Below are 24,869 nucleotides of genomic sequence, written 5' to 3'. Positions count from 1 at the left end.
CCCTGGTGGCTCAGATGGTAAAGAACCTGCCTGCAGACCTGGGTTCAATCCCTGGGTTGGGAAGATCCCCTGGAGAAGGGAATGGCAACACACTCCAGCATTCTTGCCTAGAGAATTCTATGGACAGAGGAGCCTGGTGGGCTATATAGTCCATGGGGTCACATAGAGTCGGACACACCTGAGTGACTAACAGTATGTGCTAGTGACCAGTGGGCTTCTTATAGATGTTAGCTTGTGAAGGCCATGTTTAGTCCTTTCAACTTAAGATTATTATTCCTATTTCACAGAAATGGAAATTGGAGCTCAGGGAGATGGAACTGATATAGTAGTCACAACTGGTAGCGTTTGCTATTTCTAATGGAGGATTTTCTGGCCCTGAGACTCTCTTCACTGTATAAGACATCTGCTCATGAGGAGGAGAGACTGGTGGTTAGTATATTATTTAAGACAAGACCACCTAATTTTGTGCCAAGTTGGTGCAAAATCTAAGTATTAGCAGAGTGCAGGCTGAAGTAGGTCTTCATGGAAAGATGAGTAGAGTCAAGCGGGCAAAGAGAAGGCGGGCAGCTGATGGCAACAGTGGGGAATGCCAGAACAAAAGTTCAGAGTTGCCAGTGACACTAGGTTTGAAGCCAGCATAAAGATGAGCCTGAAGGGCATGGGGCAGGCCCTGGGCTGTAGTGAGAAGATTTAGGAATGTAAATAGCATCTGCATTGTGGTGGGGCCTGATCCACAGCAAATGAAAATCAGGAATGGGAGGAAGTCAGGGGTGTCGTGAGTTCTTGAGCAGCAGAATGTGATGTTTAAGATGGTTATGTGAGCAGAGTCCCCCTGTGCATGTCAAGAAGTTTGGGTTTGTACACACTTCCCACCAGACTGCCTCTGACCCTGTCCTGATTGTAGGATCCTAATGTTTATGGACAAAAGAGGTGATCAGAATTTCTTCTAAATGACTTGTAACAGAACCCCAGTATATCTTGTCTTCTGTGTGACACTTGTCCAGCTGATGAAAGGTTCATCTTGCTTGGCATCAAATGGTTCTGTGGGCATTTTCCACTAAGCATATCCTGAAACCAGAGAACCTGCTGTTATACTACTGACTGCTTTGCAATGCCTTTGGAGAGGAGTATGGGATATCCCGAGAGGCTGGTTGGCCCAAGAGAGCTTTGTATCTAGAGACCAACTGAAATTTGGGATCAAAATCTATAATTGTCTTGCTAGTCAAGTGAGAGAAAGGGTTTATTTGCATAGGTACCCTTTAGACTGAAAGGTCAGTGAGGAAAATCAAGGAACCCAGGCTTAGATTCTGGCCATGGGCTTTGTTTGGGTGTAGAAGCTCCTTTTGGTACCACTGTCTGGACACCCTTAGCTGATTTACATGCTGGAGGATCAAGAAGTTGTGAGGCTGCAATCTCCTGTCCCCACTTTCGTGTCTCTATCCCAGGCTCGTACTCCACACTTCATCTTGTTGATGGGGTCCTCACTGGCCCCCAAGGCTGGAAGTGTTGTAGCCAGGTGTGAGGAATATGAATTATGAGTCCAAAGGCCATGGGCCACAGTGGCCAAGGATGGCTGGCTCTTCCTAAGCCACAGCCATCACATCTCTATGGAATCTTCCTATCAACCTGGACAAGGTTAGCCCTGGACCACTTAGCAGATGAGAGACCAAAACTTAGAAGGGTTAAATGACTTGGCCAAATCTACACAGAAGTGGGAGGGCCCAGATTGAGCTTCCAGGTCTTCTTTCTGATATTTCCATGAGTGCATTATTTGCATTGCTTGTCACCCGCCTGTAATGTTCAGTGACAATTGCCTCGGCTTTAGGCACACCTAAAGGTGGAAGAGCCCTGGACTGAAAAGTTTGTTTGGGGAATTCTCTGGCAGTCCAGTGGTTAGGGCTCTGCTCTCTCACTGCCAAAGGTCCAGGTTTGATCTCTGGTTGGGGAACTAAAGTCCCACAAGTTGTGCAGTGTGGCCAAAAAAAAAAAAAGTGTGTAATTTTGGGACTTCTCTGGTGGTGCAGTGGTTAAGACTCTGTGCTTCCACTGCAGAGGCCTCAGGTTTGATCCCTGGTTGGGGAACTAAGAGCCCGTATGCCACACAGTGGTGGGGGGGGGAAGGAAAAAAAATTATCTGACAGCACAGAATTGAAACCCATAATAAAAGAATATACACCTTCCCTGGAAAAATGATTGGATGGCAGCCTCTGAATCTACCCCTTCCCATCCCATCCCCCAACGTTGATGTAGCACCTGGGCCTCGTACAGCACCGTCTCACCAAACTCTTTCAAAATTGCTCTCCCCTTCATCTGCCTTCAGATTGTAACATTGCCAGGAATCTGTTGTAGCCAGTGTTCTGGGTCTGAGTTTTAACTGCCTCTAGTGCGATGTTCCGGGAGTTTCATGCATCCACCTATAGCACCTACAAACTGGCTTGAAATTTTGCTGTGTGCCTCACAGAGAACACCCCAGGCCTGCCTCTAATGGTGAGTGAGGTCTATCTCAGGCAGGCCCGAGAGCGGGTTTGGCCCCGCAGAGGCTGAGAAGGTTGGCTTCTGGAGAAGTCTCTCTGCCTGGTGATTGACGCAGGGAGACAGAGCATCAGAGACAGCAACTTGCCCTCCCTGCTCCCTCTCCATTAATTCCAGGAAAGTCTGCAGCTGCTACCCACTGCTTCTCCACTGTCCTGGTCTCTCCGCTGTGCTAATCACAGCTCATTTCTGCTGCATGCCTCATTTGGGGGAAGAGCGCTCCAGGGCTCCCAGAATGTGAAGAGAGGAAAGCGAAGGACGGTTGGCCAAATGGGTCAGCCCATCGCTGCTGGGACTGTCACCCTCCTCTCTGGAAGGCCCTTGTGCCTTGTTCAGGGCTCACTGGGCGAGTGTCCCCTTGGGCTTTTCCTGGGACCAGGTGGGGCTGGCTTTGGATGCTAAGGAGAGAAGGGAGACCAGGCTCACTGAGCACCAACTACACGTCATTGTGTGTGTGTGCTCAGTCATGTCCAACCCTTTGCAACCCCATGGACTGTAGCCCACCAGGCTCCTCTGTCCATGGGATCCTCCAGGCAAGTATACGGGAGTGGGTTGCCCATTTCCTTCTCCAGGGGATCTACCTGACCTGAGGATTGAATTCGCGTCTCCTGCATTGGCAGGATGAGTCTTTACCACTAGAGCCACCGCGTTCTCTAATCTCCTTACCTCCTTTAATGACCTGTGACATTGGGCCCATTTTACAAGCTGAGGGAACTGAAGTGGAGAAAAGTTAAATACTAATTTGCTCCAAACTCAGCAAAGGCATTTGTCTATTTGACTTCAAAGGCTGTGCTCTTTCTTGCCATTTTTCTTTTCCTTTCTTTCCTTTTTAACCATTGTCCAGGGAGAGACACCCTCTCGTATCCTCCCCCTCCCTCTTTTGGCTTCTGTTCATTCTTGTTTCCTCTCCTCCAGCCTCCTCCAGGAACCTGACATTTTTCTGTAGAAACCAGAGTCGCATTGGCTCCAGGGCGAATCTATCCTCGCTGGGAGTCCTGTTACGCATTGGCTGGCCAGCCCTGCGGGTTTAGGCATATGCTAATGCATGCAGGTTTCCCGGGAAAGGGCAGACTGGCAGTTGGAAAGAGCCAGCTGCCCTGGGCAGGCTTCTCATGCTGGGCAGCTCCGTAGGACCATTTTAGGTGGCTGTGAGCCTGTCGGGAGGGGAGCAGAGAGTTCCCTCTCTCTTCTAGGCAGGGAACTTCTCCTTTCCTGGGACTTCTTTCCCTTTCATTACTTCTTTTTAAGACCCCTGGGCCTCATTTGGTTGACCTGCTTGCAAAGAAACTCAATCTCCATCTTTGTCACTAAGGAATCCAACCTGGTATTGGTCAGAGGATCTTGAAAATTCCAGCATGCCATTTTAGTGAGAATGTAACCGTAAAAAAAAATTACATTTTTCCTCCATCCCCCTGTCTTCCTGCCTTATTCCCATTGTCCAACAAAGGAATGTTTCTAAGGAGAGTACCCGGTCTGTGAAAGCCTTAGAGCTGTCCCTTCTGGACACTTCTACCTCCCAGGAGTCTGTTGAAAAGGGAGCTGGACGCAGAGTGGAAGGTACCCAGGAATATTTTGGCTGCGGGGTTCCGATGTGCATTCATTCTTCCAGAAGGCAGAGTCTGGGAGGAGTCAGCTGGTGAGGCCCCAGGAGCTCTTGTTTGCAGTGGTGAATGAATGAGAGAAGGGTAGCAAGAAGCAGGACGCAAGCCCCCCTCAGGGGGATGCTCCCAGGGGTCCATCCACGCTATGAAAAGGCTTAGTAGGCCTGGGTTAGGGTCCCAGCCTTGCTGCCGCCATGCCCTGTGACCCGGGGCCCATCATTTCACCATTTGGGGCTCAGTTTCCTTGTATTTTCTAAAGAAGGGGTTGGACCAGGTGGTCCAAGGTTCACTCTGGCGCTGACAGTCAGAGGCTCAGGTGGAGCAAGTCAGAAATGTGATATCAGCCTCTCCTGTCTGAGAGACTGGTTTGCATTTTAACTGCAGCCTTTTGGAGGTCAGGTTTTTAAGCCCCTGGGGTCGCTTAGGTGGTGGAAGTTTCTGGCACTGTTACAGGGGTTGGTGGAGGGGAGGTGGCAGTTTATATCCCTGCCCTCCCCTCGACCACTCCCCAGCATGACCGCTAATCATGGAGGTGTAGATGCCTCCTCCATCCTCTCTGTCCACTCGCCCCGTGACTCCCCCAGCCCCTCCACTCTGTCCACCTCATCCCTGGCTGAAGAGGCAGATGGAGACCTGGCTGGGTCAGAGGTAGACAAGCATCTTCTGGGTGGGTCTGGACGCCTGCGGAATGCACACCTGCCGAGATTTGAGAATCGTTGCTGTTTTCCCCTCTCGGACTTCCAGAGTCAGGCCCCGCTGTCCCACCGGGCCCGTTTCAGATGAGGTTGTGTTGGTCCCCCATGTTGCCCTGTCCTAGGCTGTCGGGTGCAGAGGCCTCAGACCTGATCCAAAAGAGGAGGAAACGGAGACACGTGGTGGAGACCTCAGAGGTCCCGGGGCCCGGCGGGCGTGAGGCTCCAGACTCCCAGTGCTCCTAGTTGCACACTCTCTCCCTCGCCTCCAGCTGCCCCTTTCTTGAGGCTCTGTTTCTCCCCCTTTTGGTTTCAGGGAGTTAATTAACTCCTTTGCCTTTTAAGTCCTTCCAGTTCCTCACCTTTAACTCTGTGAAGGTGGGGTTTGGAGGGGGCCTGACCTGGTTTTGCCCTAGGATAATTCGGGACTGCTTTTAATCCCACATCCTAGATTAGCTGCCAGGCTGGGACAAGCCATCCCCTCAAATCCTCACCCCACCCTGACGAGCCCTCAGGTTATCCCCCCACCCCCGCCCTCGCCGGGCAGCCTGCAGAGTGGACAGGGGACAGCCCATGGTGGAGAGGGAAGCAGGACCTCGGCTCAGGTGGGCAGCCTCTGACCTGGGGAGCTGCTGGATGGTCAGTGCACCCTGGAGGGCTGCTCATCTCACCCCCACACCCGCCTCCGTGTGTCAGGAGAAGGTCTCTCCCCACTGCCTGTTTCCTGTGGCCTGGTGGTTACCCGAGGGGAGGTTGGGGTAAGATGTGGTCGGCAGCTCACCTTTAGTGGTCCTGAATAAATGACCTCACTGCTCTGAGCTTTAGTTTCCATCAAATGGGGACAGTGACACCCGAGTCGCATGTCGTTTTAAGAATTAAATGAGGACCTGTGTTCAGAGTGCCTAGCACCCAGGAAGCACATTGATAAATGGTAGCTATTAGTAGTAATCATACTAATATTCCTCTAGGGAAGACTCAGAGAATTGAGTTTCTGCATCTTGTTAAAAATTCAGCTAGAATTCTAGTTGTGTCTCCTGAATAAGCAAGGACCCAAATCTCTTTTCTAGGTTCTTATTTTCATTCTCTTACTCGTTCCTTCTAGCTTCCTTCTTCGTTGTCTCCCACCTCTTTCTGTGTCTCCTTTCTTCCTTCCCCCAGCATCAACTAATTCTTCCACTTCTCAGTCTCTATTTCTCCTCTCTGTTCTCATGATGCTGGAACCTGTGATGACTTCTTTTCTTATTCATGAGCTGAAATGCATCCTGGCAGTTCTGAAAGCTGGTCCCATCAGCCTTTCTGCTGGCTGTGAGTTCCACCTCCCACCCCTAGGAAGACAATGCAGCCCACTGGCTGTGGGCTCCCATCCTGGCTGCAGGGTCTGCGCCACCCCTGGGGATGAGAATTTTCCCACAGTGGTCCTTTGCCATCTTGGCTCTTTTTTACTTTCTATTCTTCGGGTTCCCCACCACCAGGGCAGTGGACATATGAGTCTGGAACTCAGCGGAAAGATCTGTGCTGCAGATATCAATTTGGAAATGGCAAGTGTGAGATGATATTTGAGGGAATTGAGTCAAACTAGATAAAGAGAAGAGTCTGGAGTAAAGAGGAGGATCCAGCAAAGGAGACTGAGAAAGAGCAGTGGGGAGACAGGAGGAGGGCAGGTGAGTGTGCTGAGGAGAGAGTGTCCAGGAAGGTAGAAGCACAGGCCCTGCCAAGGAGCTGTGCTAAAAAGAGGAGCAGGACCTGGGCCCTGGATGGAGGGAGATGCTCGGTCAGGGTCTCCTTGGGAGATGGGTGCTCTTCTAGCATATTTGGATTTTTTAGATTTTTTTTTTATTGTAGTAAAAGTCACATAATATAAAACATACTATTTTGGCCATATTTAAGTGTACGGTTCAGTGGCACTAAGTGTATCCACATTGTTGTGCAACTCTCACCATCATCTATCTCCTGAATTTTTCCCCTTCCTAAATGAAACTCTGCCCCCATTAAACACTAAGTCCCCAACCCCTCCCCACCCCAGTGCCTCCACCCTCTGGCCCCTGGCATCTACCAGTGTACTTTCTGACTCTAGGAGTTTGACTAGTCTAGGTATCTGGTATAAGTGGTGTCGAACAGTATTTGTCTGCACCTCATGGATATTGGTGCTTCCCTGGTGACTCAGATGGTAACGAATCTGCTTGCAATGCGGGAGACCTGGGTTCAATTCCTGGGTTGGGAAGATCCCTTGGAGCAGGGCATGGCAACCTACTCCAGTATTCTTGCCTGGAGTACCCCATGGACAGAGGAGTCTGGCAGGCTACAGTCCATGGGATCGCAAAGAGTTGGACACGACTGAAGTGACTGAGCAGGCATGTACGCAATGTATATTGGGATGCATTTTTATGGTTAACTTACTATATGTCCTACAAACAGACTGTACTTTCTTTTTGTTTTGTTTTTTCCCCTCTGTTCTTCCAGCATATTTGTATGCTGGCAGAACAGTTGACTAGAAAGAAATAAATTGATGATTCAAGAGGGAATTACAGAAGGAACAAAGTTCCCAAGAAGGTGTGAGAGGTCGGGCTCCACGTACAAGCAGGAGCTGGGAGACTTGTTCCTGGTATCAAGAGGGAGACAAGTGAAGGGGCACAGGGGCAAGGAGGTGGGTAGAAGCACGTGGAGAAGATGAGAAAGTTTTATTCTTATTACTTACGTATTTTTTTCTATATATAAGTCAACAAGAAGAGTGTGAGGAAGGGCCATGAGGTCTGGGAGATTTGAGAAGCTGGAACAACGTGGGAGAATGGTTTGCCAAATTTTGTGGTCACCACTCAGTGTAGACTGGTTAGCTCAGTGGTGTGATTTTCTATACCTGGGCTCAGCATGGAGCCTGTGGAGGGTTGGGCTTATCTGGAGTTAGGGTGAGTAGGAAAGAGGGAGAAAGGGGTGAGCAGATAGATGCAAGGGTGTGATTTCAGGGATGGATATGGAGTCGATGGCTATGGGCTTATGAGAGTTGGTGACCGAGAGGATGATAAGTGGTATGAAGTGTGAAGTCAGTGTGTTGGCACCCTTGACCCATGAATTGATGGCATCCTCAGTAAGTTAGAACCAAGCTGGTTATTACTAGCTGTGCACTTTTGATTTTAGCTCAGGTATATCCTCTTAAAAATAATTGAATAGACACTAAAATAGTAAGTGGTGAAAAGCAATGCTTGTTCTGGGGCTGATGGATTCACTCATCTTTCAATAAGTGCAGTTTAATTAGGCTGCAAAGATCCTCAATGATTCATGATGACAGTGGAAATGATATCTTATGTCTTTTCTACCCCAGTCAGATCAGTCCTGCAAACACTGGGATGGGCACTTGTGTTTGTTCTCATTGGCACAAAGGAGATATTCTAAGTGCTTTGCTGTCTGAAAGGCCTTATCTTGGAGACGGAGTGTGTGTTGTCTCTCTCTGGCTGCTGGGAGGAGGCTAAGGCCTCCTGTTTATGCACAAGACCCCCAGGTCAGTGGCAAACAGAACTGCTCTCGGGAAGACAGCTTATGTCTGGACACTGGCCAGTATGAATTGATGTCCTTTGTATCCAACAATCACAGGACTGCCTGAAACACTTATGAGTATGTTGACAGTAGGCTCTGAGGTTGAGAGAAATACAGAGTTTCTGGGAATGGGAATAGAGGTTTATTTGTTAGTGCCAAGACGAAGCCAAAGAGTGGGAAAACCTTGCCTTGGGAAAGACTGTTTTCCATTTTAGCAAAGCAGGAGCACAAAGCCTATCACTGTGATCCTCACAATAGAAGGATGAGGTGGGCAGGAAAGATTTTGGAGCCCTCATTTGACCAAGATGGACTCAAGGTCAGAGTAGCCAGTAAACTTGTCCGTGGTCCTGCACACCTGCATCATGGCATAGCTTGCTGTGTGTGGGAGCCTCAAGGGGAATCTAGGAAGCAGAGGGTCATCTAGTGCAGCCCAAGGACCCAGCATCAGGGTCTGCATGTTTAAGCCCTCTCCAGGGTACTCTGAAGATGGAGAGCCACTGGGTCAGCGGAATGGCCTTCCGGTGGCCTGAGGAATTGGGCGGGCCAGCAGCTAATATGTCGTCTCTGAGTTCTTTGTTCTCCAAAGAAAAAGGAAAGATTCCCCTGGAGGACAGGAGAGTGGAAGAGGTGGGTTCTCGGGATGTGTGTTGAAGAAAGGGAGCAGACTATGATCTTCAAGAAGATTGAGAGACTGGGTAGAGGGTGCCCCGGTGGTTAAGAACCTGACCAAGGTAACCTGGTTTAGATCAGCCCACTTGGGGCCTCATCCACAAAGCAAGTTGTGACATGCCATACCCATCTCAGCCACGGAGTTCTGCCCTTGACAGTGGCCACAGGGTGCTTCTGGGGAGGTCGTGAGCAGTCTTTCTGCTGTCATTCTTAAAGATGGCACAAAGCAGGTGTGCTGGGTATGATTGGGCAGTTTGCCCAGCCTCCTCTCAGCCGTTTGGTTTCCTCGTCTGCATTGGAGAGCAGAAATGTCTTCCCAGAAGTGGACTATTTGGGCTGGACTTGAAGGCTGAATAGAAGTTCCTAGGGTGGGCACAAGGGGAAGTCATATTTCATGGATCATTTTATTCATATGTGAATGGATGGAGTCACTCATTCAGTGAGAGTCTTGTTGATGGAGAGGTAGGGAGGGAAGTCAGAGTAGAGAGAAAGAAGATTGGGTGGGGTTTCACAGGAAAGGAGGGAGTGAGTTTAGGACAGTGCATCTTATTAGCATCTTGTGAAAATGCAGCTTTTAGGTTCATAGTTCTGGGGTGGGTGTTTCTAACAAGCCCCCAGGTGATTCTCATGCCCCTGGTCCATGGGACCACACTTCATGTAACCAGAGTATAGACTACTTGCTTGACAGGTTTGGCTGTGAATGGGAGTTGAGAGGTGGGTCAGAGAGAACTTTGTGCACACAAGTGTGAAATGCAAAGAGAGAAGGGGGTTTGGGGGGTGGGGGTGGGGAGAGGCAGGATGACAGCAAGTTCTTTTCCGTGAGACTGTCGCAGAGGGTGTAGACGCAGAGGGTGTAGATGTGGTCTGGCTAGTGGTCAAGAAAGAAGACCAATCTAAAAAAGGCATTTGTGACCAGGCAGCAAAGAGGCTTGTGACACTAAGGAGCTTACTTCCCACTGTGAGCAATGAGAGAGGCTGGAATTATTTAAGGAGGTGGGGGTTGGTACCTTATAACTGATGAAGTAGAAAAAAAAATAAGAACCACTCTTAAAAGTTTTTCTGTTTAGAAAGGGTCTTTCAGATGATTTTCTGTGCACACAGAAATATGCGACAGTAGGAATACTGTCTGTTAGTCCAACCACAGAACAAGGCCACCATCTGGTTTGTGGTGTTAGTGGTTTTGATTAGGGTCTCTGACTCACAGAAAGGGAAACAGGAGTTAAATAGCTGGTGACTTCCTGAAGGTTCAAATTATTAATTCTCACATGAGACTTTTAACCTATTACGCTTAATAGCTTCCTGCTCAGAGGTAGCAGCTAGGTTTATTCTTGCGTGAGAACTCACAGGCCGGTCATGGTGTACTGGAGAAGGAACCAGGGTCTCAGCATGAAGAGTGAAGAGAATGTTGCATTGATTAATGATGTCTGCTGTCAGTGTGGTGAAGAGAATGTTGCATTGATTAATGATGTCTACTGTCAGCATGGGATGGAATGGTGCCACTTATTTAGCTCTCTCAGAAGGGAGGTCAGATTTCTGGTGATGAATATTCCCTCATACCTATTCCTCAGGTGAACCAGAGCCATTTTAGAGATACTCAGTCCTTAATTCCCCTGGTCGTGGAACGGTGTTGATTGCCATCTAACCAGAAGAGCTTTGTGAATCTTCAAATGCTTGTGAGGCTCTTGTCTACATATCAAAGTACCAGGAAGGGCTCTCCTTTTGCATTACTCTAATATCGATGGGTATTTTCATACTGAATAAACTGTGTGTCTTAGGGCATCATTTCTATTAAATCTGAAGACAGATGCTGGTCACTGGAAATAGCCATTGATTTGCTTCCTCTTGTTCTAGCTCAACTCCTTAATTTATCCAGAGGAAAAAAATAAATCCCATGTAAAACCAACCCCTCTAGCTTTCTAAATAAACAGCGAGATCAATTCTCATTCGTGAATTTGTTGGATAAATAGTTATTTGATTGTAAGGGAAAGTCAGATTAATCTTAAGATGAGAATTTGGCTGCTGGAAAATGATCTATGAGTTGGACTGAGTGCCCCCCAAAGATGCAGGATGAGTACAGAGCTGGTGCTGCCTTTGTGTTGGGGGTTGGAAGCAAATGCCGAGTTAATGCAACGCCAGGCGGATGGTGCTGGGTTTTGCTGTACTCCCATGGAACCCAAGGATGCTTCTCCGTTGAATAGGGTTGGTTCTGCGTGATTTTTGTTTCCTTCTTGTTGAGGACATTGAAGGATATCAGGGACCTCAGGGGCTTTCAAGGAGCCTGAGTGAGAGGCTTCAGGGAACCCGGTTCTCACCACCATCACCCCTCATTTTTCATTCTTCTGCCATCACAACTTGGAGAGCAGACTAGTGATGTGGAGGAAACGGGGGGTGAAGAGAGAAAATGATGAAAAGGAGTTGGTGAACACTTGTTGGGGCTTCAGAGTGGGGAGGTAGGGTTGTAGGCGTCCTGACTGTGATGCAGTCTGGTAAATGCAAAAGGGTGGCCTTTTCTGCTCTTTTGTTCTTCTAAATAAGGTGAGTAAGGAGCATTCCTATCCTTTCTTGACTGACAGTGAAACAGAGGTGTCTGGGGCTGATGTGAAATTGGCTTTGGATGCCAGATGTCTTTGCCAGGCTCCACCTGGGGAGGTGGTGATGGGCTGTCCATACAGGTAGCTCCCTGTGGGGTAACTGGCCCAGCACGGCTGCGTGGGATGGTGCACTGGGGAGAGGGGAAGGACACCTCCTCACCCCAGCCTCTGGCTGAGGAGCTGTGGCCAATGAGGTCAGGGGACCTCTGTTGAGATTCTCGGGTGCTGAAGACCAATAATGTCCACAGGCTTCCTGCAGACTCCAGGCCCTCTTGGCGTGGGCTGGACTGGCTCACTCCACGGTGAGTCTTCCCCAGGGTTTTCCAGGATTAGTCACTGCCAGATGGTGAGGACTCGATGCCTGGCCTTGTGTGAGCAAGCCTGGCTTCCTGAAGGATTTCGCATGAGGCATGGAACACTCAGGCTCGGAAAGGTCTTCAGGAGCAAATAGTCACCTTTGTGTGGTAACAACTGAGGAGACTGAGGCAAAGAGGAGCTCAGTGACCTACATGATGGTGCCTTAGGGAACTTCCTGTGAGTAAAAAGGGGATTGCTGTCAGATTTAACAGCTTCAAGTATGGAGCTGAACTCAAGCTGGGCCACCACACTTGTGTTGACTGTCGGGTGACCATGGCACAGGACGGAGGAGGGAAGGAAAGAGTCCAAAGGACAAGTGTGTGAGGACATGGCTTCTAGCCCTGGCTCCATGACTTGCGGTCTGCCTGAGCCATTCTGAGCCTCGGTTTCCTCACCTGTAAATCAGGCATATTTGTATCTGTCCTGCCTGCCTCACACGATCATTGTGGGGAATCCAAGGAGACCAGTGAGTAGAAAGGTGTTTACTTGAAAACGTTATGAGAATTATCATTAAGATGTCTAAGCATTGCTTTCTTTAGCCGACACACTGCCTATAGGTGGCTGTTCTGTTCGTATCAGTTTGTGGAACTTCCGGGGAGTCTCTGGCTTTCTAATAGGGTGGGGAGTGAGGGCAGGAGGGTCCTTGTTCCAGGGAACCTACATGGAAAGCTTGTTGGAGGTGAGAGAGGGGCTCAGGAAGGTGGAAGGAGGGTGGAGCAGGGTGAGGGTGAGACGGGACTAGAGGTCAAGCCCAGAGGCCAAGATGGCAGCCTCTCTGGTGGAGAGTCCCCCTGTGGCCCACACCGAGCAGACACGTTGGGCTCAGGAAGCTGCAGATGTGCTCTTGTTGCACAGTGAGGTTTCACACCTATTCACTTCTTTTTTTAGTCACCCTCACATTGTTGCATAAACTGTCTTAATTTTTAGTATCGGCTCTTTTGAAGACGATTCATTTAAAAAGTAACAGCCCTACATGGAGGAGAAGTGAGATAAGACCCCAGACCCTACTTCTGCCCTTCCTTGTTCAGGCCAGCGCTGGCCCTTCTGTGGCAGGGGCTTGACCAGGTGGGAGTCCTGTCAAGTACCTGGTTTTCTAGAGCCTTCCCCAGATCTCTTACTGTTTCTCCTTTGTCACTGCTTTAGTTATCTGTGACCTGTGTAATCGCCCAATGCAGTAGCTTAGAACAACAAACATTTATTATGTCACAGCTTGTGAGGGCCAGGAATTTGGGGATGGCTCAGCTAGGTGGTATGGGTACGTGTTCTCTCAAGAGGTGACGGTCATGATGTTGGATGGGGCTGTGGTCGTCTCCAGGCTTGACTGGGGTTGAAGATGTTGCTCCAGGCCTGCTCATATGATGTTGGTAGGGCTGAGCTCATCTCAGGCTGCTGGACTGGGGGCCTCAGTTCCTTACTAGCTGATGGCCAGAGGCTGCTCTCAATTCCTTGTCATGTGGACCTTTCCATAGGGCTGCTCATAACGTAGCGGCTGACTTTTTTCCCAAGGAGGGAGAGGGAGAGAGGGACAGAGGGAAGGAGGAGGGGGGTGGGAGGGATGGAGAGAGAGAGAGAATGAGAAAGAGATCAAAATGGAAACCTGAGTGCCTTTTTATTATTTAGCCTCCAAAGTCACATATTGTCACTTCCTTTTTACTGTATCTGTTCAAACAAGTCAGCCCATGTCCAGAAGTTGGGGAATAGCCTTCATCTCTTGAAAAGAGGAGGATTGAAGAACTTGAGGGTATTTTTTAAAAGCACCGTAGTCACCAACATTACTGCCTGGCGATCATTTCCATCCTCCCCACTGCTCAGCCTGACTTGCAGAGTTGCTCTCCTGCCTGTGGTGCCAACACCCCTCCTGGATCTGACCATTCTTAGAGAACACGCACGGCCACTTGACCAGATTCTGGAGCCACCGCCAGGACCTGCCCCAGCCTTGCAGATGGGGCTGTGACACCTGGGACTGAAGAGCTTCAATCCAAGATCAGGAGGAATGAACTGGCTTCCAGAGACTGGATGCATCTCCTAGGGCACAGATGGAAAGTGATTCTGGCAGGGCCTCACTTTGGCCATGGAATCTACTTAAAAAAATGACCCCTGCTGTCAACGAATGGAATCAGATAAAGGCAATACTCCTAAGACAGTTTTATACGGTGTTTGCGTATAAACACCATGAACTTAGCTTGATGTACAAAGCCTGTGGAAGGAGAAGCATGTTGTGAGATTATTCTCTCTGCAATGCTGAAACCACCCAGTCATCCAGAGAGGGATGAGGGTCCACTACTCCTGGGGATCACTTTACCCAGTTCTATTCAGCACTGACTCACAGGGTAATACTCAGTTCTTTTCTTCCTCTCCCTTGATGTCGGTGGCCATCCCATCCTCTTCCTTGGATGCCATGAAGGTCTTTCTCCAGGTTCTCCTCATTTTGTGACTCCATTGTCTCCGTCTTTCTCACTGAGTTCTCTTCCTGGTGCCCTTTCATGCCTTCAGTTCCAGTGGTTACCCTCTCCACTATTCCCAACTTTTTATTTTTCACTCTGTAGTCTCTCCCTGTGGCTTCCCTGGTAGCTTAGCTGGTAAAGAATCCTCCTGCAATGCAGGAGACCCTGGTTCAACTCCTGGGTTGGGAAGATCCCTTGGAGAAGGGATAGGCTATCCACTCCAGTATTCTTGGGCTTCCCTGGTAGCTCAGGTGGTAACAAATCCACCTGCAATGCAGGAGACCTGGGTTTGATCCCTGGGTTGGGAAGATCCCCTGGAGAGGGCGTGGCAACCCACTCCAGTATTATTGTCTGGAGAATCCCCATGGACAGAGGAGCCTGGCGGGCTACAGTCCATGGGGTCGCAGAGTCGGACCTGACTAAGTGACTGAGCACAGCACAATCTCTCCCTGAGTATCTCACTAAGTTCCAAGGCTTCGTCTACCACCCACGTCTGATGATTCCTAAATCTATACCTCCAGCCTGGTCCTCTCTCCCGAGTATAGCCCTGCATTTTCTCACCCACCCATGGACAACTCCACTGAATATCTCGTTACAACAAATACAATATGCCAACATTGAATCTATTGTTACTCTCTGCAAGCCTGCTGCCTCCTTCTCAGCTAACAGGGTTATCATTTACTCTGTGTCCCAATCTAAGAATCTCAGTGTCACTTTTTACTTCTCCCTTTTGTTCACACCCATATCTAGGCAGGTATCATGTCCTATTGACTAATCCTACCTCTCAAATGTTTCCTACATTTATCAGCACTGTTTCTAGGCTGTTCCTGGGCTAGTGTCCCCACTAGAACATAAGCGGCCTAGGAGTAGGAGCTTTTGTTTGTGTTACTCACTGCTTGGCACCTCCCATAGTGCCTGGCACATTGTAAGTGTTCAATAAAAACTTTTTGAATAAATGGATATTTGACTGGAGCTGTCTCCCCTATATCTACCCTCTGTCCTACCACCAGAATCATCTCTCTAAACCATGTGTGCTAAGTTGCTTCAGTCCATGGGATTCTCCAGGCAAGAAAACTGAAGTAGGTTGCCATTTCCTTCTCCAGGGGATCCTCCCAACCCAGATATTGAACCTGTGTCACTTATGTTTCCTGAATTGGCAGGCTTGTTCTTTACCACTAATGCCACCTGGGAAGCCCATGGTTTCTCTAAAGCATGGGTACAAGCAAATCAGGTCCCTGCTTAAAAAACTCTGAGGATTTCTCACTGCTTACAGGGTCACATTCAGATTTGTATATCTGTATAAGGGACCCTTCACAATCTTTCCTGTTATCTCGCTAGCATCATCTTTTGCCATTTCCCTTTTCCCCTGCTCCTCTTGAGCTACTCTGTTTTGCATGGATGAGCCATGCAGTTTAAATTTCTTGCAATTTCCTCTCCTTGTAATTCTCTTTATTCTTTTTCTTAGAAAACTCCTATTCATCCTTCAAGGCCCAGCTTAAATGCTACCTCCTCTCAGTGACATTCCCCAAGCGCCCCATTATTTACTGCTACTCCTTCTGTAAGCACTTTATTTCTTCCCCTATTATAGTACTTATTGAATTGTATTATAGTCATTAATGGGCTTCCCAGGTGACCCACTCCAGTACTCTTGCCTGGAAAATCCCATGGACAGAGGAGCCCGGTAGGCTGCAGTCCATGGGGTCGCTAGGAGTCGGACACAACTGAGTGACTTCACTTTCACTTTTCACTTTCGTGCATTGGAGAAGGAAATGGCAACCCACTCCAGTGTTCTTGCCTGGAGAATCCCAGGGACGGGGGAGCCTGGTGGGCTGCCCGCTATGGTGTCACACAGAGTCGGACATGACTGAAACGACTTAGCAGCAGCAGCAGCAAGTGGCACTAACAGTAAAGAACCCGTCTGCCAATGCAGGAGACTTAAGAGACACAAGTTTGATCCCTGGGTCGGGAAGATTGGAGGAGGGCATGGAAACCCACTCCAGTATACTTGCCTAGAGAATCCCATGGACAGAGGAGCCTGGCAGGCTATGGTCCATAGGGTCGCAAAGAGTTGGACACAGCTGAAGCAACTTAGCCCAGCATAGCACATAGCCATATATATATAAAACTTATAATAGTTATCTGGTGCTGTATAACAAATTACTCTGAAATGTAACAGCTGAAAACATAAACATTTATTATCTCATAGTCTGGGTTAGAAATCTAGGTGTAGTTTAAGCTGAGTGCCTTTGGATAAAGGTCTCTTGTGAAGCTGCAGTCAAATTGTCATCCAGGGCTATAGTCTCATCTGAAGGCTTAACTGGGAGAGGATCCAGCTCTAAGCTCACTCACATGGTTTTTGGCAGGATTCATTTCCTCCAAGGTTATTTTACTGAAACCTCTTCAAGGATGTCTCACAACACAGCAGCTGACTTCCCTAAGAGCAAATGAGTGAGAAAGCACAAGATAGAGTGTTAAAGATGAAACTTAATATTAGGAGTGATATCCTATCACTTTGGTCATATTATACTTGCTAGAGGTGAATCAGTAAGTCCAACCCACACTCAAGGAGAGAGAATTACATATGCTTATGAAGACCAGGAAAGTGAGATTGCTGATAGTCATCTCAGAGACTGCCTGTCATATCTCCCTAACCTGAGCTCCTCAAGGCAGGCTCCATGCCTCATTCATTTTTGAAACTTCAGCACCTAGTACAGTTCCTGGAAGGTGTCAGTACTCAGTGAATTTGGTCAGATTTAGTAGAACTATTTTTCTATACAAATCTCATCACAATGAAGTGAACTGCTAAATCAGAAGAACCCTCAAAATTAGACTGAAAAATGGTTCAAAAAATAAAATGTAAGACAAAGTGTTTAAGTGTCATGGACACACTCTAAGTCTTCTATTTCTAGGTATGTCTACGTTTGCTTGCCGGTCTTGCTTGCCGATCTCACATAGAAAAGGCTGGAAAAGCAAGAAAGCATCATTTTTCTTTTGACTTGGAACAGATCTGAAATATTTTTGAAAGAAAAAAATGGAATACCATCTCAAATTTCCTTAGATAACTCAAAAACTTAGACCACCCATGAATCCATCTTCTGATTCATGGAAGATCAGCAGTTGGAGGATCACAGACAATCAAGATGTTGATTAATCACTGCTCTTTTCTGCTACTACCATCAGTGATGCCATAAAATCCTCCAGGAAGATTTTAGGATCTCCACTCTGTACAACAATTTCTTCTTCAGGTTTACTTTTCCAAAGAAAGTTCAGAATCTTTAGCCAGGGCCCATGGCTGGATGCACATGATGTCCAGAGAGGTCTGAACTGCACAGCCAATGTCAGAGATTCACAGCGGAAATTGATGTTGGGCTCTGGAGGATGATCCAGGCTGGCCTCCGCACACTGCTGTGGGACAAGCATCACTTTGGCAGATAATTACCTACAATCTACAGTTCCAGCTAAAGATTTAGAAGGAGAGTCAACCTGAATTCCTCATGTTGGTTACTCTCTTCTTCCATTCCCTGCCTGGAAATATCTGCCCACTGTTACACAACCAGCTCAACCAAGATCTAGTATTGCTCATGGATGAGACCTTTTCCAAGGCCTCTGCTGCCTGCAGATTCACTGGCAGTTCATTTGTACAGGCCCAACTTATTGCATCGGTTGGGTGGTATAATTAATGAAAAGTTGACCATTTTCAGTGTCTAGATTTCTTGTGTGTTTTGTCATGGTATTGGTCTAGGAGTGGGCTATTTCAGTGGAAGAATTGCCAGAAATTCTAGCAGAACTAACTGATTATTTAAATTTCCTTCTTAGTTTCTTTCACTCTGCGTATCAGCTGGCAAACTTTAGAAGGCTTGTTTTGTCCAACCAGATGGACAAAATTTGGATCAAGAGTATCTCTAAAAATAGTGTTGATGGGTGGCATAGGCAGAGTCACAGCTTCGTGGATAGTAGAGTCCTATCCTTTCATTAATATGTTGGAAAACTAATGTGCTAGAGGCAAAGTGACTTGTCTCAGGGACTCAGATGCTGCATCATATCTCAAATTGTGGTACTTGCTCCATGAGGGCAGGTTTTGATTTTCCCACTGCTGTATCTTCAGTGCCTAGAAGAGTGTCTGCCACATTTATTTAGTCAACAAATACTGTTGAAAGAATGAGCAAATGAATAAATTATCCTTGGTCCTCAGCTGCAGTGACTAATTAGAGGCATTTGGATCATTACTGTGGTTCTTGACATCTTTCTGGTGCCTTGATCCTAACCTGGGCCAGTCAGGTAAGTTATATAAAGCCAGGTCAAGGCTGACCCACCCCCTGATTTTGCTTTACAAAGACCAACTGCAGGTTTATAGATGAGACTACTCGGACCACACTTGACCATGAAAACTTGGGGGAATTTCTAGGGCCATTTGAGAATGACACCATGAAGCCCTTAGTGGTTTAGCCCATTAAAAGTGCTCCTAATGTTCTTGCATGAATATGTTTTCTATGATTATTGATGACAATGATTGAAGTTACAATCCCTATGGCTTGCCTCCTGTGTGGCACCTGTGTGCCTTGAGTTTGACAGCTTTGAGAGAGGATAAGCAGACCTCTAAGATGGGTTGAACTTGCTGATGGTAGTGTTTTAGCCCAGCAAAAGGTAGCCATGGCATACACCATCATTTATTTTGAGTGTGTTTTTGTTACTTCGGTCTTATCCTTTCTACTCTCTTTCTCCTCTTCATCCTTGTGAAGGACATCAAAATGATGAGAAAAAGGGAGCCATGCAGATATCTCTGGAATGCTATTGTGGTCATCGATTTGTAGATGTCCTAGTGTTAGAAGTAATATCTGGGGTAGATGAGAGGCGAGCCTGAGACCATTGCAGAAGGTTTACAAAGAAGGGCTGGAGAAATAATCTATATGGGGAAGCAGTGCCTGGGTAAAACTTGTCACAATACAGGTGCACAAAGTTTGAATTCTTGATGGCTCAGAATTGGTCTCCATCCCCCTTTACAGACTAAGTATAAAGACTCAGAGCCTCATTCCCTCCTCTTGACAAACTGGGTCTCAAAGTGGAGGGGGATTGAAAGAGAAGGAGAGAAAGAGAGAAAAGGAGAGACAGAGACAGAGAGACAGGGAAGGAGAGAAAGAGAGCGAGAATAAGGGAAAATGAATGGGTCTGATGGAGTGAGATGGTTTCCCAAGGTGAGCTAGTAATGTTTTTTTCTCCTCAAATTACTCTTTAGCATGGATGATTCAGATGTGACTGCACTGTGCATGAATTCTTTATAGCTGAAGCTTCTTATGTATTTTTGCAATATGTAAATATTAGAACTTGTATGTGTGTGTGCGTATAGAGAACTGCTAGAAATTTGAGCCAAATTATTTTCTAATGAATGCTTATGGAGACTTGTTTTTGGTGCTATTTCAGATTGGAATTGATCCTACATATTTTACATAATACGATTTCTATAAACCAGGTATTGAGACAGAGGAGCACAAATTTGAATTTTGCAGTTACTTGCCTAAGAACCAGGGATATTTAGGTTTTCCTTTCCTGAGAAATTAGTTTTTAAGAGTTCAACATTGATAAATAAGGTAATAAAATATAATTGGATGTTTATAATTTCACAATGAATAAATAATAGACCACGCTACTTCCACAGTTATTTGTATCTGTTTTATTTATGTTTTCAGCAAATACCTGGCGAGATAATTTTTTTTCCTGGAACTCTAATTTAATCAGTGATGTGGCTTAGCCTAGTCCAAATTAAATATTGGCAATAATGAATAAAAAAACTCTTTTAATAAGGATCATAATATAAGAGACACATGTCATAGTAATTTGTAGATTTCTTTTTGCCCAGGGTTTGTTGAAAATGAACTGTGTTTCTCACTGTGCTGAGCACCTATAGAGTGACACTGACTGGTAACTTCTCTTAGTGTCTAAGTCACAATTGTAATATGAACTCAATCAACAAGGTATATTTAGATATTTTTACCCCTAAAATGTTGCAAATATCCATTTGTGTGGGTAGCTGTCTATGAGCATGTGTGGAAGTAGGCAGCTGTGAATATAAAACTAAAACTGCTTTTGCCTGGTTATTTGTCTGTGTGCCTTCTCACTCAAATACCACAACTCCTGTTCACTGTCCCTGGAACGTTCTCCGCGTCTATGCACATGGACTCTGGAAAGAAATGAGACGTGTCCTTCAGGGGGCAAGGGGGCATTTCTTGCTTTCAGATGCCTGCCTTCTCTCTCTCTTTTAAAAAATTACTTTTTATTGGAGTACAGTTGCTTTACAATGTTGTATTAGTTTCTACAGCAAAGTGACTCACCTATACATATACATACATCCCCTCCGTTTTGGACTTCCTTCCCATTTAGGTCACCGCAGAACACAGTCGAGTTCCCTGAGCCACGCTGTTGGTTCTCATTAATTATCTGCTTTATACATAGTATCAATAGTGTATGTAAGTCAATCCCAATCTCCCATTCATCCCACTTCTTCTTTCCCCTCTTTGTATCCATAAATTTGTTCTCTATGTCTGTGTGTCTATTTCTGTTTCGCAAATAAGATAATCTATACCTTTTTTCTTAGATTCCACACATAGCATTAGTATACAGTATTTGTTTTTCTCTTTCTGACTTACTTCACTCTGCATGACAGTCTCGCCTGCCTTCTTTTTTCCCCTGAGTTAGGGAGATTGTAATTTCGTACATACCAACCTCATGAACAGTCTTCTTTCTGAGAAACTTCTCACACCCCACTGGTTTCTGTTTTCTTCCCAGCTGCTGAAATAGCACCCTGAAGCCAAATCTCCGTTGTCTAAAACCCCTGTCCAGAAGCTAGGTCTCTGGATATGGTGGCCAGGGGTTACATTTTCTGTTTTAGCTTGTAGGGAAGATTGAGGTCCGTTTTGGAAGGTGGTAGGGTTTCCCAGGCGGCACTAGTGGTAAAGAAGCCACCTGCCAATGCAGGAGATATAAGAAATGCAGCTTTGATCCTTGGGTCAGGAAGATCCTCTAGAGGAGGGCATGGCAACCCACTCCAGTATTCTTGCCTGGAGAATCCCATGGACAGAGGAGCCTGACCGGCTACAGCCTATGAGGTCGCAAAGAGTTAGACATGACTGAAGTGACTTGCACAGCACAGGGCTGGATTTAGAATGTCTCTTCATGCCAAGTTCACTGCTGGACCAAGTAAACAAGCGGGCAGATTTATTGAACCCTCCTGATAGAACCAGTTTGGAGGAACACTTAGGAAGGGCCTTGTTTTTAATGATCTGGCTAAGATGATTTATGCATACCACCCCACTTTCTAAATCCATTTTGGTAATTGGAATTTTATAAATGTCCCGTTGAATCATCTCACCCAGGGGACCTGGGAAGGGATGTTACCCCTTCACTCCACTAGGACGCACATGCATGTTCAGTCATGTCTGACTCTGCGACTTCACTCCACTAGGATATTTAAATAGCAATGCAGATATTCCTTGCTTTAAGAAAACTGGAAATATGGAAAACTCAGATCTCCAACCAAGCACATTAAAGAGTGATTGTTAACTTTACGAAAGAGATAAGGACAGAAATCTTTAAGTAGTGAGTGACCATAAATTGCTTTATTGCCAGTGTGCCTCTATTTTGTGCCACCTTTGAATTGGAAGGGCTTCCCTGGTGGCTCAACTGGTAAAGAATCCGTCTGCAATGCAGGAGACCCAGGTTCGATCCCTGGGTTGGGAAGATCCCCTGGAGAAGGGAAAGGCTACCCACTCCAGTATTCTGGCCTGGAGAATTCCAAGGACAGAGGAGCCTGGCAGGCTACAGGCCATCAGGTTGTAAGGAGTTGGACATGACTGAGGGCTTCCCTTGTGGCTCAGCTGGTAAAGAATCCGCCTGCAATGTGGGAGACCTGCGTTCGATCCCTGGATTGGGAAGATCCCCTGGAGAAGGGAAAGGCTACCCACTCCATTATTCTGGCCTGGAGAATTCGATGGTCCATGGGTTCACAAAGAGTCAGACACGACTGAGCGACTATCACTTTGGATTGGAAAGACTATTACCCACTTACTTCTAAAGATTTTAGAAATTTGTCCTCACCTAAATAAGGAATTCTAGTAGTCAAACTTAGGTATGGGCTTCTGGTAGTTTTCCTCAAAAATTTTTGTTTTGTCCAACAGTGTGCATTATTCCAGTCATTTCCATGGTAGTTGAGAAGTCTTATCCTTGTAGTTTTATCAAGGAGATGCCTTCTCCAGTTTGTAGAGACAGGCACAGACAGGCAACTGTTCTGGTGGCACAGAAAGCAGAACCTAGTTCTGGGTGTAGCGTTTGCTCCTGCTAACGGCAGCTTGGGTGACTTACCTCTTTGTGTCTCACCCTCCCGGGCTGAGAAGTTGCATCATTGCCTTTCCTCTCCCACTCGAGTCTGAGTTCTGAGTGAAGGAGCTCTGCAGGCAGAGCTGAAGCAATTCTGAAAGTGAAAAGGTGTTAGTCACTCAGTCATGTCCGACTCTCTGCAACCCCACGGACTGTAGCCCACCAGACTCTGAGCCTCGAATTTTACTTGGGGTGGAGGCTGTGTGAGCTTTGTTCCCTTTCTTTGAGTTTAAAGTCTTTGCAAGGAGGCTAGTGACTGTCTCAAAACAGGAACACAGAGAAAGCCCATGGGATTTTTTTCGGGGGGGGGGAGGAGGGTGGACCTCCAACAGGAGTTTCTCAAGCCCACTTGCTACTTACTGTTCACTGGTCCAAAGCTCTTCTAGAAAATGTCTTCAGAGCTCAGCACAGCGGTTGCAGAGGTCTTGAACAGAGTTGGCATTTAGTAGATACTTGTGGAGTGGGGTCGGCTGCCTGAAGCTTGCACCCCCCACCCCACTGCCCAGCCTTGGGGGCGTCCAGCAGACTGTGGGGCTCCAGGTCACGCTCTGGAATGTGCTGACCTTCCTTCCCAGGGAAGGCGGCACTGCTCAGGGTGTTATTATTAGTAGCACGGCTTCTGCTCTGCTCTGGCAACATGCCTTCACTCAGGGTCCTTACTGAACAACGACAAACCCACGAACCTTGGCAGTCAACACAGCCGACCGACCATGCTCTCCTCCTCTGGGGCACTGTGGTCTTACCTCTCTCTGGCCTCCTTCCAATTTCCTCTGTTGGTTCTTTCTTTTGATCTTCAAACAGTTCTGTAAAACTCAGTCCTAGACCTTTTTCTCTCTTCTTTCCTCTTCTTTTCTCTTTTCTGAGATAATTTCATCTATGCTCATGGTTTCAATGACTGCCTATTTAGCAAAACTTCCCTGGTGGCTCAGATGATAAAGAATCTGCCTGCAATGCAGGGGACCTGGGTTCAATCCCTGAGTTGGGAAGATCCCCTGGAGAAGGGAATGGCTACCCACTCCAGTATTCTTGCCTGCAGAATCCTATGGACAGAGGAGCCTGGTGGGTTACAGTCCATGGGGTCTCAAAGAGTTGGACACAACCGAGCGATTAACACACCCATTTAGCAAAAACTCCTAAATTTGTATGTTTAGTCTGTACTTCTCTTTTGAGCTCTAAACCCCTATATTTGACCTCATCCACTTGATGTTTCCACCCCAAATCTCACAGACTTTCCAAATTCAACCTGCTCAAAACAGAGTGCTTCTCTCCTCCATTTGGTCCTTCTATGCTTTCCATAGTCTTCCTCATCTGTGTAAGTTTCACTGCAGCCCACCTCCTTTCTTAGGTCGGAATCTTGAGACTACTTCTCATCATCTCTCTTTCCCCCACTCTGAAACTTCAAATCATGGTCAGGTCCTGCCAATGATTTCTTTAATACTTCTCAAATCTTCACCTTCATCATGCTTGCCTTTCTCCTGCCAGCAGCATCTGTCTTCAAACTAGTTTCCTGGCAACAAGTCTTACATCTTTATATTCCCGTTGCCTCCACCCCCAATTTTTTCCTTTGACAGCAGCTCTTTCCTTTCTCCCTCCCTTTCCTTCCCTCCTTTTTGATGACAATTTTTTGGTGTGTTTTCCTTATTTAAAAAGATCTTTTTGACTTTTTACTTTGAAATAATTATAACTACATAGAAAGTTATAAAATAGATTACTGAGAGGTCCCATGCACCCTTCACTCAGTTTCCCCCAATGATAACATTTTACATACCCATAGACCTTCTATAGGTATGTAAGTACACTGTGAACCAGTAGTACACTATGCTCCACAGTACACTATGAACTAGGTGACTGACAGCCAAGCAATCACAGACCTGCATATCTGTGTTGCTGGTTTTATATTCACACACATGTGTTTATGCATGTATGTGTATTGTTCTAGGCAATCTTATCACATACATAACTACCACTGCAATCAAGATTCACAATTGCTACACCATCCAAAGTTTCCCTCTTGCTGAAAGAATGCTCTTTTAAATCCAAAACAGGGGATATATGTAAACATATAGCTGATTCACTTTACTGTACAGC

General features: G+C 46.8%; 1 protein-coding gene and 1 long non-coding RNA gene across 6 annotated transcripts in view; one reads left to right on the top strand and one right to left on the bottom strand.

Annotated features, from left to right (window-relative positions):
• Positions 1-24,869, top strand: part of DPF3 (double PHD fingers 3) — a 279,584-nt gene that overhangs the window by 241,747 nt on the left and 12,968 nt on the right. The window lies entirely within an intron of this gene.
• Positions 16,585-23,378, bottom strand: LOC145513249 (uncharacterized). Its single transcript, XR_014059244.1, has 3 exons — positions 23,142-23,378; positions 22,767-22,875; positions 16,585-16,848 (listed from the first exon to the last, which is right to left on the bottom strand). It is a non-coding gene; the product is annotated as an uncharacterized LOC145513249 (long non-coding RNA).

The sequence above is a fragment of the Giraffa tippelskirchi genome, chromosome 7 (assembly GCF_054371585.1).
Source record: "Giraffa tippelskirchi isolate mGirTip1 chromosome 7, T2T-mGirTip1v1.2.pri, whole genome shotgun sequence".
NCBI lineage: Eukaryota > Metazoa > Chordata > Mammalia > Artiodactyla > Giraffidae > Giraffa > Giraffa tippelskirchi.
This window is presented reverse-complemented; position numbering and strand designations above follow the sequence as displayed.